The 15,379-nt window shown below is 36.5% G+C and overlaps 1 protein-coding gene across 2 annotated transcripts in view; it reads right to left on the reverse strand.

Annotated features, from left to right (window-relative positions):
• The window catches only part of LOC141433103 (cardioacceleratory peptide receptor-like), a 238,036-nt gene that overhangs the window by 141,674 nt on the left and 80,983 nt on the right, over nucleotides 1–15,379 (reverse strand). The window contains exon 2 of one of the 2 annotated variants that reach the window (XM_074094942.1): nucleotides 5,913–5,952. The exons of the other annotated variant lie outside the window; for it this stretch is intronic. The gene's annotated coding sequence lies outside the window, so the exon portion shown is untranslated. The remainder of the gene's footprint in view (nucleotides 1–5,912; nucleotides 5,953–15,379) is intronic. 2 annotated transcript variants of the gene reach the window in all.

The following is a 15,379-nucleotide window of genomic DNA, read 5'->3' on the forward strand; positions in this document are numbered from 1 at the left end:
AAACCCCTAATGGTTTTTAAAAGACGTATTGAACGATACCCCACACTACAAGGTTGGATGAGGAAAAAAAATCACCTCCACTTTACAACTATGGGAGGAACTATAAAAAAAATGTATTTGAATTTTTTATTATACTTACCATTTTGTCGGCATAGTTTACAGATATATTCGTGCAAAATTACAGCTTTCTAGCATTGATAGTCCCTGATCAAAGCCGCGGATGGACAGAGATGGCAAAACTATAACGGTTCCGTTTTTGCCATTTTGGCTACGGAACTCAAAAAAATGCTAAACGAGTCTGAACGATCACAACGCAAATTCTGCGCCTGGTCCGATTTAAAAACGATTTCGGCCAAACGAAAATACACCCAGACGGTTATCACTGGATTCTTTTCAACAGATTTACGCTTGTAAACAGTACCGTATTCATGCAGTCTTGTAACCTAGATCTAAGTCTTTTTTACGGACGACTGATTTACTCTGCTGTTACAAGACGGGGCAATTGTTACGTGTTGTAAACTAATTTAAGATTAAATATAATGACCCGGATAACTCACGTCTTAAATCGAGTTTAGCTCGACATGTTTCGGGCTAATCCGTAGCCCTTCGTCTTCGGAGCAACGCGATCGCGTGTTGCAGTAGCCGCTGGGTCGCGTTGCTCCGAAGACGAAGGGCTACGGATTAGCCCGAAACATGTCGAGCTAAACTCGATTTAAGACGTGAGTTATCCGGGTCATTATATTTAATATGAGTGAGTCTCACGGTAGTTTCATGTTCATAATTTAAGATTCTTTATTTTGGATATAAATAGCTGAATCGTTGCTGAATGATTTCGTGGGCTCTTTGGTAAAAGTGTGGTAACAAATATTGTTCTGCGTCATGAGTATTTATAAAAGAATATAAAAAATATTTTTATGTATTTCTAAAAAAAGTTACATTTCATTTCAAAATATCTGCCACAGCGGAGCGTGCAAAAATATCTGACACGTCCTTCCGGCCCTAGAAATAGAGTCGTATGCGATATTTATGCACGCTTGTTGTGTCAGATATTGGTGCTGGTGACTGTACTTATACGTGTCACTTACATATTAATCGTCGAGATAATCGTGACATATTTGAACCAATACATGGTTACCTTGGTTGCTTGCTTTAAATCATATTTGACTGTCTGTCGGGTTAAAACAATTGGCCAGTTTTTTAAACACATTTTGTACAAAATCGTTTTACTTTTTGGAACTGGTAAAAATATGATGACAATCTTTATCGTTGAACTATAAACGTTTGTCAATTGTGTTTTGTTTATTTTCTTTTGCACAATAAATAGTTTACATACATACATACATTTATTTTTCTCACCCGCTTGTTACGGCAGCTCTAGTCTATGCAACAAATGTGTGTTCATACAGCGCGTCAAAGTTCAGGAGTGGAGGCCAATGACGTCACTCTTTAGTAACAAATACACTTTAACCGGTTATATCTTCATAATTTTTCTGTTTAATAGTGAAAAGAAAAAATACGTGTCTGATATTTTTTGAAAATCATACCTAGCGCCATCCACGAAGACGCATGATTTTGTCAAATAGAAGATAAGAACCACGGCGCACGCGTCACTGTGAATGACTCTAGCTTTAACGGACTAATTACCTATATTTTTAACCCCCGACGCAAAAAGAGGGGTGTTATACGTTTGACCGCTATGTGCATCTGTGTTTGTTTCTGTCTGTGTGTCTGTATGTGGCACCGTAGCTCTTAAACGGGTGGACCAATTTGAATGCGGTTTTTTTTTATTTGAATTAGCTTTTCTAGCGATGATTTTTAGACATCTTTCATCAAAATTAGTTTAGCCGTTTTTGAGACATTGAACTTTAAAGTGACAGAGCCGGGGGTATTTCAACATTTTGTGGGTTAGGTTACTTTACTTGCAGACCTCAACTAAGTCGATTACCTACTTAACAAGTCACAAAAATTTCCATACGAAAAATCTTCATGCGACACGCCTTTTTTTTTTATTCGACTGGATGGCAAATAAGCAAGTAGGTCTCCTGATGGTAAGAAATCACCACCACCCATAAACATCTGCAATACCCCTGGTTGCCTAGAGGCCTAAGATGGGACCTCAAGTGCCAGTAATTTCACCGGCTGTCTTACTCTCCACGCCGAAACACAACAGTGCAAACACTGCAGCTTCACGGCAGGATTAGCGAGCAAGATGGTGGTAGCAATCCGGGCGAACCTTGCACAAGGTCCTCCCACCTGCAAACCTTTCATTGAATAAAGAAGTCTCATAGAAGCCTTGCAAAAGCTCACATGTTTACAGCATGATAAAACATGTGAGTTTACTGCGGGGCTGTCACAATAATAATTGACTAGTTAATTCCGTTTACTGTCGACCGAAACACCTCATTCGCCGATCGTTCAGACCGTAGCCTTTCACCGACTACCCGCTGTTACTCTATAAAACCATACAGTTAGGGTTTGGACCAAGGTTCTAAGCGAAAGCGATCAGAAGCTCTATGACTCAGTTTCTCGTTTTCGTTTAGATTGCAAGTTAGTCACCTGCATTCACTTTTTATTCGACTGGATGGAAAACGTGCAAGTGGGTCTCCTGATAGTATGAGATCACCAACGCCCATAAACAGCTGCAACACCAGGGATATTGCAGATGCAGATGCGCACTTAAATAAAGTAAAAATCTTTATTTGTACTTCTGCCACAGTGGAGCGTATAAAAATATCTCAAGCCTACCGGCCATAGAAATAGAGTCATACTTATCAGATTTTTATGCACGCTTTATCGTGTTTGTGTCAGATGCTGGTGCTGGTCGTGCTGGCGGATGCAGGGTGCGGGTGCCTGTAATTGTCGACCCGGAATGAACGACAAAAACGTACGACACAGTAATTCAAACTCTCGTGTAACTAAGGGCTTCAGTTATCTTCACTGGGGTCCATATCGGCTCGCATACTTATTGGAAATCCGAATGTAATGTTTGTCAGAACGATCGTTTGTCATAACTCTTTTTTCTCTGAATCCAATAATTGTTCATAATTGTTACAAAACAAACCTAACCTATAGTTTGCCATAGGATGACCATTTAAAAAATTCAGAAGACTGTAAGGTTTCAGTGGGAAAAAAAATATGACAAACGATGATTCGGACTAAAATTACGGTATAACTAGCGAAGAGTATGCGAACTTTGACGCTCCCGTCTCATCTACTGACAGATGTCTCAACTATCAGAGACTATAAATATCTCAAAGGTCAATTGCTATCCGATTTCGTATAAAAACATCCAGCATAATCATGGTGATAATGTAAAGATAGCTTGTATTGTTTGAGTACTGATCCCTAGTATTTATTTTAATATTACCGTATTATAAGAAACCTTCAAAAAACCTGTCACAATTACTTTACTTCGTATAGGTAGTGCCACCAGAGTTGAGGTCACAATTACAGCTTTCTGGCATTAATAGTCCCTGAGCTAAGCCGTGGACGGACAGATAGACAGACAGACATGGCGAAACTATAAGAGTTCCGTTTTTGCCATTTTGGCTACGGAACCCTAAAAAAGGATGAAGAAGTACCTGTGCTATATTTGCTAATGCAAATAGGTAACATCAAAATTAAATAACAGTTCTCTGCATTATCTGACACAAATATCACGGGATCACGGGATAATTCACACCAATTGACCTAGTCCCAAAGTAAGCTTAGCAAAGCTTGTGTTATGGGTGCTAAGCAACGGATAAATATAATTATATAGATAGATACATACTTAAATACATATTAAACACCCAAGACCCGAGAACAAACATTCGTATCGGGACCTCAAGCTTCGTAGTCAGGTTCTCTAACCACTAGGCCATCTGGTCGTCTAAACAACAAAACGAATTAATCAGCCAAGTAGGTACATTTTTTAAGCAGCGATAAAAATATAACACCCTTGTGATTAATAAAACTACCAAAATTACTTAACAAATGGGTTAATAATACATCACCCAAGGGACCGTAATTAGTATAGCATCAAATCTACGTTTTGTCGCGTTACCCGCCGTCAGTTTTTCACCTGCACCCCTTTTTCCCCCATTTTATTGCACGTGGGGTGAACTTCCCAAATTTTATATCCAATTCTCGGGTTATTGAAGGTCGAATCAAATCCCAACGACATCTGACGGCTCGACTCGAAATGTTACTCGGAATCAAGAGTTTTCTGAATAAGATCAGAGGAAAAACGCATAATTTACTTTAATTTATCTAACTAAACAAAGCGTTTGTAAGTATGTACGTATGAATTTAGAGTATTTTAAAATAGGTACGAAAATTATGTGACATTTAAAACAAATGTTCACTATTTAATGGTTCGAAGTTATTTTTTTTTCTCCATCTAATGTATTTTTATGTGTATCGAATATGTGTAAATAAATGTTTCTCTCTCTCTCTCTCTCTCTCTCTCTCTCTCTCTCTATTCCTTTGTAAACTTTCAAGAAGAGTTAAGATAAACAAACGAGAAATAAAGTATATTATATTTATAGGTTTCATTTCAGGTTTTGGTGTTGTTTAGCATCAAAAAGAAATCACAAACATTTAGAAGGTCTCAACGATTGTTTTGTTCACCATTTTGTTGTAAACAGAAATAATAATAAATAATAAATTCATTATTATTTTTATTGTCGCAACTGGCGAGTTGCTGCCTCAAAGCACTTTTTATACTAAAGCCCACACACGAGAATGTGGTTCATCTGATGCTAAGTAATTGCTACACTTACAGCGTCATTGGTACCGCTCACGTGCGTTACCAGCCTTGCAAGAAACGGTACTTACTTGTCTTTTTAAGATACCCATGTCGTTTAATTATGAAGTTAAATTTCAGTAATATTTAATTTCGTCACCTTCATCTATTAAAATGTCACAATGAGTTATTGGTCACAATAAAATCTAAAATTAAATATAAACGACCTCAACCCTAATAAATTAAAATTAGTCATCATTCAGGTAGCATTATACCGTTTTATTGCAATAAAACACGCTATATTCATAATAATGGTGGTATATATCTTGTGATGGCACATTATAATTTGTTAAAGTGGAGTAAATCCATTACCTGTCGCAGCGAACATTAAAAAAACAGTACGAACATTGTATTCTGTATGAAAAAATAATATCCTTTGGGATACATAATGTTTGTCATAATTTTCGTTAGTCATATTTTTTTTCCGCTGCAACCATACAATTTTTGAGAAAGGTTTGAAATGTCTGTCCGGCAGAACTCTATAGCTTAGGTTTCGTTTGTTTTATAGTAATTCTTAATGGGTTCAGAGAAAAAAAGAGAAGGACTAGAAAGAATTATAATTTATCAGCAAGGACTGCCAAGGATTTAGCAGAGTTTAGCAAGTATCAGCAAGGACTAAAGGTTTAGTACGTGTAGGAAAGGATTAGCAAGGATTAGTACTGGCCAGTAAGGATTACTAGTAAGGTACGTAAGGATTAGTACAGGTCAGTAAAGATTAGTAAGGATTATCAAGAATACCGAATCAGTAAGACAAGAAAGGAATGGAAAGGATTAGTAAAGATTATCAAGGACAGTAAAGATAAATATGAAGTGCGGATTAGTAAGACAAGTAAGGTTTAGTAAATTACTGACAAGGATTAGTACCTATTAGCAAGGATTAGTAATAACCGTAAAAATTTGTTATGCTGGGTAATGACTGGCATGGATTATTAAAAATAACCGATAAAATCGTACCTTAATATCAAAATAATCTTCTAAGCGCCACCTAGTGTCATTAGATGAAGGTAAACCTATGGTTTATATACTATACTATATCTTATCTGTAATAATAAACAGTTTTTCTATGACATTCAACAACATAAATCTTACGATCAAAAAAAGCTATGTCTCTTGCTGCGTCTATTACCTGTTATGTGGTAGGTATTGTGACTTAATCCTTGGCTTACCTGTAACAACAATATGACATTATTTTTTAAATAAAACCAAAAAAATAAAATAAATATCCTGGGACACTTGACACAAATTGACCTAGTCCCAAATTAAGCAAAGCGTTTACTATGGGTACTAGGCAACGGATAAACATACCTATACGAGTGTAAAATATATACTAAAATACATATAAAGTATCCAAGACCCGCGAACAAACATTCGTATTATTCATACAAATATCTGCCCCGGCCGGAGATCGAACCCTTGTTACCTCGTTTTTATGATTTATAATTATTTTTTCTTGCATACATATAACTTTTCAAATATTTCACATAAAAAATAGCATTCACGTAATAAAAAAAGAAGACAAGCTTCACAAACTTCGCAAACCGGATGGATATCACGTTGGTTTTAATTTAAGTACATTACAGATATCACGTATTTTTAATGCTGTTCGAAAAATTTACATGTATTGTTGAAAGTTTAGCCGTTTTTATTTTAAGTCTTTTTTTCAGCATATGTGCTGATTATAATCTGTGCTCTATGACGAGCATCCTGCATCAAACGTCGTTGCGTAAGGTAATCCATTTACGTGACATTTTATTCGAAAGCTCCCCATAAATTCTACCCTGACTGCTATTTGAATAAACGATTCTTTCTTCGGAAGTGGAAATAAATATTAACTGCCTTCCCCTTTGAGGCCACGACTCTTACACTCGTGTTAGTCGGTTGTCTCTTTCCTCCTTTAAGCAGTTCGATTGGTAGAAAAAGGACGAATAGTTTGAACTAAAATAGATTTCCGCTAAATGAATAAAATGATAAAAAAATAGTTTGTTCATTAAATTTTCTTGTCAGGTATCATAATATCACGTATAGTATTTGACACTTCTGTTAGTTTTTTGGGTTTGATGCTAAGGTAGGCACACGAAGTTTAATGCTGCTCTCATAAAAGTCAATTAATATTTTCGTAAACAACGTTCTAAACGTTTCGTAAACAAGTTGAAAGTTATTTAGGTACATTACTATAAAATGAACTAAAAGTATACGACAACAAATTTTGTGTCATACATAATGCACCTAATATTCTTAGTGAAATACTAGTTGTAGTAGTAGTAGATGAAAACCTTCTTGGAAATAAATACAGGCTTTGATTAAGTAGGGCTATTTTAAGATGGCCTATTACGTACTTGTGTAGCCTGTTTTGTATCTGGACAAATTAATTTATCTCCATTTTCAGTAAACATATTTTTGTGGTTGTTGTTGTAAAGCTTCAGCATAATAAAACGTGCTGCGAAAAAAGCAATGCGTAGGAGCTATTTATTTATATGGCTTCTTAAATATCACTGGATATTAAAACGTAGAAAACATAACCCGAGGCCGTATTGCTTAACGATTCTAGCGCTCGCGATCGCAATCAAATGACAGATTTCGCATACAAAAATCTGTCATTTGACTGCGATCGTTAGAGTCAGAAATATTAGACAATACGACCTCTGGATGTAAAATAATCGACACGCATTGGAATCAAAGTATTTCATTACATTGCTCAGTTAGTTTTGAAAGGAACTTTACAACTATTTTTAACCTTGGTTTCTCTGCACCATCCACTGGTCTATAACAATGTCACACCCACTCAATATAAGCTTGTCTAAATAACTACCCCTAATTTTTTATCTGTGTCTCCTTCGGTATCCATTGCCTGGTAGCCAATCTATCAGAGGCGTAGCGCCTTATCAACTCGATTGTACCAGGCTGCCTAATTTTATAACGAGATGATAATTATGGCAAAGCTTGTGGCAGACAAACTGCGAGGTATTGCTTCCGAAGATTTACTTAACTCACGTTTCTCTTAGGTTTGTTTAACGAAAGTGTTCTAACTGTACAGCTGTTACAACAACACCCACCGTTAGGACAGCTTTAAGTTGTATTTATTTTAAATTCGCCAAATTTGAACCACCTATTGAAATTCATCATTGAAAGATTCATATCGGAAGAATTTGCAAGTTTTTAATGAAAGCAGGTGCCAACCAAAGGGATAGACAGAGTGATATACCTATGTGGTTTTTTTTTTTTTTTTTTTTTTATTCGACTGGATGGCAAACGAGCAAGTGGGTCTCCTGATGGTAAGAGATCACCACCGCCCATAAACATGTGCAACGCCAGGGGTATTGCAGATGCACGAGCACGCGCATTTTACATTATAACCTCTGGGTCAAAGGATCATCGTTTGTATCCCTCATACGATGCCCCAGTGGCCGTATTGCCTAACATTTTTGATGCTTGCGATCGCAATCAAATGACAGATTTTGTATACAGAAACTGTCATTTGATTGCGATCGCGAGCGCCAGAAACGCTAGGCAATACGGCCTCTGGTCTCAGTCTCAACAGCTACCAGTCTAATCATCATCATCATCATCTCAGCCGTAGGACGTCCACTGTTGGACATAGGCCTCCCCCATAGACCTCCAGTTGCTTCAGTTGGAAGCAGCCTTCATCCTCCGTATAGTCCGCATCAGCTGTAGAGTCTATAGATTAAAATTAGAATAATAACGTTTTAATGCTAAATGAGACCGCCCTCTACTTCAACTAATTGTTTTCAATTAAAATGTAATTGCTTCCGTGATCACTCTTTAAACGCGGTTATGTCCAAATTAAGTTTGGCTCAAACGTTTTAGGCCCATTCGTGTCGAAACGCAGACAAATACGGCAATTTGTAAACGTCACCGGAGAATTTACTACTTACCTTGATCTTGCATTCTACTCGTCCATTTTTGAACGTGTTTTATAGTCGTCCGCCGCTAAGAAGTTAATCCTGGCACCTTTCATCCTGGCACAGTCAATAAGTGATCACTTTTGTACCTTGTCACATTAACGTCATGTATGAAAAGCCATACGAAATTGTGTAGCGACTGAAAGCGATACCGAACAACTAAACTGATAGTGTCTTTTCCAAACTCGACATTGGCGGAATCATCAGTAGTATTGATGGAGCTATACTTTCAAGAATTGAATTAAATTGACTGTAAACGACAAGGTACAAAAGTGATCACTTATTTATGACGTTAACTGTACTAAATACGTCAATGTTTTTGTGTTTTGACGTATTCAGTATGGGAGTGACATTTTTCAGGATTGACTTCAAAACGGCGGACTACTATAGAATAGTTTTAGTACAGTTGGGAAGTAAAGAAACCGTGAGAAATTAATAAGTAGGTATGTATGAGGTAAGTATTATATATTATTACATAAATTAAGTAAGTTTATTCTGTTTTACTGCTTCAAGGGAAAACATGAACAGTTACTGAATATTAATTTCAGAACTACAAAATTAAACGGTTCAACTCACGATTATGAACGGAGCAGGAACGGTCCGACTGTAGTTTCGTAATCTTGTCAATAAGTCTGGCTCAGGATGACTTCGTCACCTTCTTAAATGGTCCTCATTCTCACATAGTCTACTGTTTTGATTCGCCAACATTCCTACATGGTCACTTTCCTATCTTGTCCGCTTTTTTACGTGGGCCACGGTACCATCTCGTCAACATATTGCATCGTTCATTATTCAAATGCTCTATAAATGATTATTGAAAAGGGGCTGTTTTTGCAAATTAATTTCGGGATATTTTGCTATTTAAACGCTTAAATTGACCATCTCTGTGAGACAACGTCTGGTAAACGTGGACCGAGTTGGCACTGCTGACCAATTATTACTGTGGTCTATAAAATAAAGTGGACGAGTTGGCACTGTGGTCGAAATAGGAATGTAGATAAAATGGGACACGGACGATATCATTGCAGAAAGTGGACGAGATAGGAAGGTGACGATTTAGGAATTGTAGGCTGAAGACATGGCACTGTGGCATCTGTGGACTAAGTCATGGTGAGCCATAAGTTTCACGGGACTTTAAGTTAATTTATTGTTACTTACTAACATGAAACTACCGTGAGACTCACTCATATTAAATATATTGACCCGGATAAATGTCAAGAATTTTGAGTTCTAACTTTCAGTGGTTGTACCTCATACCTGTTTTGCCAGTTGGTTCGAACTCAATGCTTCTTACCCTCTTATTTTAATTTATATTAGATTGATACCCACAATGTTTTTCTAATTTTACGTAATGGTTTTATTTTCTGTTATTTATTGTTGCACTATTTATGGTAGTTAATAATCGCATTCGCCAATTAGTAATGTCATAGGAAGAAACTGGTGTCTAAGACACAGGCTCAGCCTAGTTTAGACACCAGGGTGTCGTATATATTTAGAATAATCACCCTACATCAAAATAATATAATATAATATCGTTTTTCAGGCTAATCCGTAGCCCTTCGTCTTCGTAACATGTCAAGCTAAACTCGATTTAAGACGTGAATTATCCGAGTCAATATATTTAATATGTTACTTACTAAGTCGTGATGTATAAAAAACTTTAATTGTAGTAGATAATCCTGAAGTCTGCAAAAGAAATTAGAGCGCCAATGTGCTCCAATTCTTCCTTAATTTTATTAATACCTCTGAGCATTCAAAACGGAAAATTAAGGTAAATCGTGGTCCATCCCTCGTGCACACATCTGCTTGAAATGAGGAAAATTTCTTTCGCTACGTGAATATTTGAGGGCAGAATAAATTTTAATGTCTGCGGATTTCTTCGAATAATAAAGCTAAATTACGGTATTATGTCGCGTAAATTGTATCATGTTGACGCCGATGTTTCGAGCCTGCTTTTTGTTGCTATTATGTGTGCTTAAGTAGATTGATTTCATAGTACAGTCACCAGCACCAATATCTGACACAACAAAACGTGCATAAATATCTGATACGACTCTATACGGCCCCAGGGCCGGCAGCACCGTTTTTGCACGCTCCGCTGTGGCAGATGTTAATGCTGGTGACTGTACATAGTAAAATTAAAGAGTACTACGTAGAACGTTTATGTACTTTTTTACCTAATACCTACCCGCGGAACGAAAAAAGTCATAATAACAAAATATACCTAGAGAATTAAATTTGGAATCAATCGATTAATAGATTGAAATTGACAACGTAACGTTTTTTGCGACTTGACACTCATCAATTAAGCATATTGAAATCGTATTGAGATTGTAAAGCTTTGTGTTCGCAAAAACAGAAAAACTAAGTCAAACTATCATTAAAATAACCTATTATTAATAAGTAATAAATAAATAAATATTACGGGACAATTCACACCAATTGACCTAGTCCCAAAGTAAGCTTAGCAAATTATATATGATTGCTATTGCTAACTCGGGTTGTATGACATATTAGCTTACTAGAATTGACAATATTGTGGAAGTCAAGGGGAAAGGCCTTTGCCCAATAGTGGGACACAGTCAGAGGCTTAGGTGATGGTCAGATAAATTTTATCAATGGATGGTGAAATGGGGGGTAAATATAATAATAATATTGTTCATTTCTCATGCTCGTAAAGTTCGTGTTTATGCTGGATCTAGACGACATAAAATGACTTTTTATGCTCTAGTGCATAAAGTAAAATCTTCGTCTAAGACCAAAGTAATCAGGTGTCAACAGCCGCAAACGAAACAATTTCTACATACCTATTCTTTTATTTATATCATAATAAAAAAACAATTAAAATCAATCAAAATAAATCAATAAAACTAAGTAAAATAAAATAATTCATGAAAAAATAAAGTTAAATAGTAAGTGAACATTGTTTCCATTGTTGATATTTAATTTCCTCGCAATCGAAGTGAAAAGCAGTGTAAAACTTGAGCATTAAACCTATTTTCCCCTCGACGTGTCTATCCACCCTCGCCGTACCGGCTCCGGTGGCTATATGCACGTCTTGGGTAAAATAGCTCGTTATATGCTCTCGTTATACAATCTACTATTTTCAACACGTTGTAGAGGTTAGGTACAATACAATAGGTACAATACAAATATTATTTTTTTAAACCAAAAAAGGATAACTAGTTAAGTGACATTACCAAACGCATAGTGTGTAAGAATATGCGACAGAGACAGGCTGAGCAGAGCTTACTATTTTTTGAGACATGTGGTATGAATACAAGTCGTGTGCTTCGTTTGACTTGTCGCAAGAAAGCTTTTGTAGTTACAGTAATCGTAGATCAAATGATGAATAAATGCCTTTAATCTTGAATGTTTATTTATAATTTAACGGCGTCGTAACGTCGGTATCGTCGGCCGGACCGCGTCAGTTTTATTCCAAGATAAGAAAATAAATAAAACGCCCAACTATTTGGACGGATACATTGTGTGCAAGTTTTACTGTAATTTTCACCTAAAAGTCTTTTAAAAGCGTTTCTTTTAATTGTTATCATCATCAGAACACTTTTTAGCGTCAAAATGGTAGACAAAAAAAACACTTAGATACAGTTTCCGCTATGTCTGTCTCTGTCTGTCCGCGGTCTGGTACAGAGTTAAGACTGTGTAATTTAGCATCAAAGTACCTACGTAATAAAAAAACACGTTGACAAAGTAGTAAAAATTAATTCTTTACTTTTTTTAGTTATCGAAACACTATGATTTGAGATATCGTGTAAGATTTTTCAAAAACAGTTTCCGCTACAGTTTCCGCTGTGTCTGTCTCTGTCTGTCCACGGTCTGGTACAGAGTTAAGACTGTGTAATTTATCATCAAAGTACCTACGTAATAAAAAAACACGTTGACAAAGTAGTAGATAGTAGATTGATAACCAAGGGTGGAAAGTGACCCATTTCACCTGAGATATTTCTGGCGCTCGAATGAAGTGAAAGCGCCAATAGTTCGAGGGGAAATGGGTAATTTCACCCGAGTTAGACACTCTACTTTTCATTTCGACTGTGAGGAAAGTGAAATAGTACAAAAAAATGAGAATATCATTAAATTGAATTTCAGTATTATTAAGTAAATTGAATTTACTTATACCGAACCTTCAACGGTACCTTTTCGACCTGGCCACTTGCCTCGGCCGAGTATAAAAAAAATCGAGTTGGTAACGACCAAGGAGTTTATATACTTACCTACAAAACTGGAGGTTGAACGCCGAACGAAGAAGGTTGACCTTTATTATTTATTTATATATTCCATCTCTTTCTTTCACATTTCACGGATGACATCCATCTCTTTCTTAACCTAACTAAAGAAAGATATGGTGTATATGTTCGTGACGTAATAAAGATCAAATTTCTTGTTTTGTATATAAGCTTCTTGGTCACGACGACGTGCATCTAGATGGCCATGCCGAAACGTGAAAAAAAAGTGTCATTGACGTAACTCAACTATCTTCGACTCCAGGGCTAATCGAAAAATTAAAAAAAAAATACTTTCCACCCTAGAGATGAAAACGCAATTTTCAACCCGACTATCTACTCATGAAAATTAAACTTTCCGAACAGCTTTCCGAATTAATTCTTTACTTTTTTTATTTATCGAGACACTATGATTTGAGATATCGTGTAAGATTTTTCGAAAATATTACAGGTTCGCCCAAACCAAAATTACTAACAGTAGAAAATCAAATGGCATCCAAATATTTACAATAAATTTCACTAAAACTGACAGATAATAACTTCGAGCGTAACGACTGCGGGTTCAACATAAAATATGAGCATCTTAATGCCAAACCATGAAATCATCTACATAAAATTAAGCATTATTCTGTTTATGGCCACGACAAATCTAAACCAAAGGACTTTAAGGACATTAAAGGTCTATAAGTGATTTTTCAGACATTTCCCCGCTAAAGAAAATCAAATAAGGAGCGGTTAAGAAAGATTTATGACCTAGGATGGGGCTAGTAAATCTGGAGCAAAGTAGTTCACGTGATATCCTAGACTGGGGCAGGCAAGATTACATTGCGAAAAGGGTATTTGTGTAAGAGGTTTTCCTTGGTAAGAATACAATTTGCTGCAGCTGTTCGTTTAGTTTTTAGGGTTCCGTACCCAAAGGGTGCCAACGGAACCCTATTACTGAGACTCCACTGTCTGTCTGTCTGTCTGACCGTCCGTCTGTCACAGGGCTCTATCTCTTGAGCCATAATAGTTAGACACTTTAAATTTTCACAGATTACGTATTATTATAGCCGCTATGACAACAAATACTAAAAACAGAATAAAATAAATATTAAAGGGGGGGGGCATACAAAAAACATGATTTTTTGCCGTTTTTTTGCTATTTATTTATTTATTTTAAGGAGAGCAAACAGAAGCAAGTGTATACACTTAGTGTGTGTGCACTTATAAAATAGATACATTATTATTTGTCTAATGTTGTATAATAGATAATTCCATCCAACTCGCACTTGGCCGTTTTTTATTTATCTATTTTGAAATTACGAGGCCAAGTCAAACTCGAAGTCAAAATATGTTTACTTACTAAATTTAGGCTATAACATACACTACACTTATTACTATCAAGAAATCTACCACCGGTACGGGATAACCTTCGTTGAGAAGAACCCAGCAAGAAACTGTACCTATTTTTTTGTAAACAGGTCCGAATGAATTAATGGGCATTTACTTAGCAAGCGTGTTTTATCTTAGACGACGTCAGGATTGATTAGTTATAAGTTATTATAACTTATAACAATTCCTCGATTATTTTAATCGGTATCGCGGACTTCTTGGAGCATCCATATCAACAATAAATTTCTACTCTATACATATTTTGTATCATGTAAGCATGCAACCATCGTTCCGATCACCAGGTTCTTCTTTCCCACTGGGCCTTTTGGGCAAATCTCTAAGGCCCCGCGGGCGATGGAGCCCTTAAGTGAGTAATAAATAACAGTAAAAGTATTGCACACTGTATCGTCTCTAATATATTCCTCTGTCATATACATTGGAGTCCATGAGGAGTATTCGGGAGTATCCAGAGTTCTCTGTGGGTTAAAGACTAAAATGAAATTCAAATATAATATAATCATCATCATCATCATAGCCTATGTTCGTCCACTGCTGTACATAGGCCTCTCCCATGGCACGCCACTGAGCACGATCCTCGGCCACTCTCATCTAGCTCTTGCCAGCCGCGAAGATCATCGCTCCATCGAGTCTGAGGACGCCCTACGCTACATTTGCCGATCCGTGGTCTCCACTCAAGAACTCGTCCACCCCAACGGTTATCGGTTCTTCGGGTTATATGGCCGGCCCATTGCCACTTCAGCGTGCTAATGCGGTGGGCTATGTCGATAACTTTGGTTCTCTGTGGGATCACTTCGTTACGACTTCGATCTTTCAGAGAAACTCCGAGCATAGCCCTTTCCATAGCACGTTGAGCAACTTTAAATTTGTGGACCAGCCCTAACGTGAGCGTCCATGTAAATAATGTATAATAAAGTGTAATGTGTATGTGTGTGTATGTAAATATAATTATTTTATTATCTTTTTATTATATCTTTCATAAATAAAATGAAAAGCTTATTTTACAATGAGAACAAAATCACTATAATCTCCAAAGC

This window comes from Choristoneura fumiferana, chromosome 12 (assembly GCF_025370935.1).
Source record: "Choristoneura fumiferana chromosome 12, NRCan_CFum_1, whole genome shotgun sequence".
NCBI lineage: Eukaryota > Metazoa > Arthropoda > Insecta > Lepidoptera > Tortricidae > Choristoneura > Choristoneura fumiferana.